The following is a 2,748-nucleotide window of genomic DNA, read 5'->3' as shown; positions in this document are numbered from 1 at the left end:
ACAGTTTCTTCAATAAACGATCTTTGGGAAACGACCACTATTGTACACCACACACAAAAATTAAGTCAAAATCAAGACTATATAAAATCTGAAATCATAAAACTCCTAGAAGAAAAACAGAGTAAGCTCCTTGACATAGGTCTTGGTGGTGATTTTTTAAAATCTGACACCAAAAGCAAAAATAAACGAGAGAGACTGACTACAGATTTCGCACAGCAAAGAAAATCAACAAAATGAAAAGACAACCTACTGAATGGGAGAAAATATTTGCAAATCTTATCTGATTAAAGCGCTAATACCCAAAACATATAAAGAATTCATACAACTCAGCAGAACACTCTGGTTAAAAATGGGCCACAGATAGATGAAAAGATGCTCTACATTACTAATCATCAGGGAAATGCAAATCAAAACCACATTTCACAACTGTTAGAATAGCTATCATCCAGAAAAAAAAAAAAGCACTGGTGAGAATGTGGAGACAAGTGTTATCGGAGGGAATGTAAATTGGTGTAGCCACTATGGAAAACTATGGAAGTGCCTAAAAAAAAAAAAACTACCAAAAAATCCAGCAATTCCACTCCTGGGTGTTCATCTGAAAAAAAAAAAAAAAAATACTAGAAAACATCTACACCCCCATGTTCACTGAGGCATTCTTTACAATAGCCAAGACATGGAAACAACCTAAATGTCCATCGATGGATCAATGCATTGACAAACTGGTATACCTCTACAAGAGAATAGTCTCCAGCCATTAAAAAATTAAAAAATAAAGTCTTGCCATTTCCAACAACATGGATCTCGAAGGCATTATGCTAGGTGAAATAAATCAGAGAAAAACAAATACTGTATAATCTCAAATACTGCATGTGGAATCAAAAAAATAGGTAAAAATGAAAGCTCATAGATACAGATTGATGGTTACAGTGGGAAGGGAGAGTAATGAGTGAACTGTTTCTGGTTTCACGTACATAAATTGAGTTTTTAAAATCTGATTCATTAATGTTTTCCCCTCATTTTAAGGATGAGAGCATTGCTATAGAACAGCGATGGAGAACCTATGATGTGCGTGTCAGAAGTTATACGCAAACTCTTTTTTGGTTGATTTTTCTTTGTTAAATGGCATTTAAATATATAAAAATAAATATCAAAAATATAAGTCTTTGTTTTACTATGGTTGCAAATATCAAAAAATTTCTATATGTGACACGGCACCAGAGTTAAGTTAGGGTTTTTCAAAATGCTGACACGCCGAGCTCAAAAGGTTCGCCATCACTGCTATAGAATGTTTCACTACACACAGATCTTACATGTGTTCTAGAATGTATAATGCTTGAAGATGATCCCAGAATTCAGACATCAGATGGATACTGATTGAAAAATAAATTTCAGCTACTCTCCTGAGTATGTCATGTCTCCACTAATGGGAACTGGAGCTATCAAGTAAACCAGGTAGTGAAGAGCCAAACTATTAAAATAGAAGAAAAAATTTATAAACTTGTCCATATAGACTTATTACACTACATGTAAGAACTTACCATATGAACAACTCCAACTTTGTCATCACCATCTCTCAGTTCACAGTCCTATGACTCACTTAATCTCTACAGATTTCCCACTTATTCTGGATTTTGTTTTTAACTGAAATCTTTGGCAACCTGTTGAACTGTTCCTAACATCTAAAAACCTTTGTTGAGTTTTTTTTTTACTGTAGCATTAAAACTTTCTTAAGAAATGGAATACTGTCAGTCTAAAACTTATTCAACTTTAGCTGGGAAAAGAACTAAAATTTTTAAAACTGGTTAAAGTCTACCTTTTAATACTTAGCCAACCCAGCATAAAAGAGAAACATGATGATGTATGTGATGGTATTATCTCATCTTTCTCACAATCTTAAAAATGCAATACCTCAGAAAAGGAACATCAATCAGACTTCACCGAGGACAATTTCTGCTGTTATTTAAAAGGCTCGTGTCTCATCTCCAGCATAATATTCAAAAGGCACTCATTGCTCTGGCTGGGTGCTCAGACGGTTGGAGCATAGTCCCGTACACCAAAAGGTTGCGGGTTTGATCCCCAGTCTTTGATTCCTGGTCAGGGGAGTACAGGAAGCAACCAATTGATGTTTCTCTCTCACATCAATGTTTGTTTTTTTCTCTCTCCCCCTTCCTCTCTCCTTTAAAAATCAATGAAAACATATCCTCAGGTGAGGATTAAAATAAAATAAAAGGCACTCAATTGTTGTTTTAGTTTGATTCATGTTTGCAAATGGCATCTGAGTTATTTCTAACATTCAACACTGCAAACTAATGATCCCTTCCCAGGATTAGGATTTTAAGTTAATCATGTAGGTTCTTTTTATATGAAAATAGCAAGCAACAGAAAGATCAAGAAGGTACAAAGGAAAGAAAAAAAAGTCTTCATTTGGGATGCACGGAGAGGAGCCAACAATAATCATACTTCAAATTCCTTGCCTATGTGCATGCAAGTATTTTTTTAAAGATAGAGTCCATATACTTTATTAAAGGGACTCTAAAAAGGTTAATGTTATATATTGTTTTAAGGTATTTAATTTTGAGGGGGAAAAAATATTTTTAATTTTGGCCTGGCTGGCATGACTCAGAGGTCGAGGGTCAATTCCAGATCAGGGCACGTGCCCTGGCTGCAGGCTTGATCCCCAGGGTGGGGCATGCATGAGGCAGCTGATCAATGATTCTCTATCATCATTGATGTTTCTATCTCTCTCGT

Source organism: Myotis yumanensis, unplaced genomic scaffold (genome assembly GCF_028538775.1).
Source record: "Myotis yumanensis isolate MYYU_CA2020_CCGP unplaced genomic scaffold, mMyoYum1.0.hap1 SCAF_3, whole genome shotgun sequence".
NCBI lineage: Eukaryota > Metazoa > Chordata > Mammalia > Chiroptera > Vespertilionidae > Myotis > Myotis yumanensis.
This window is presented reverse-complemented; position numbering follows the sequence as displayed.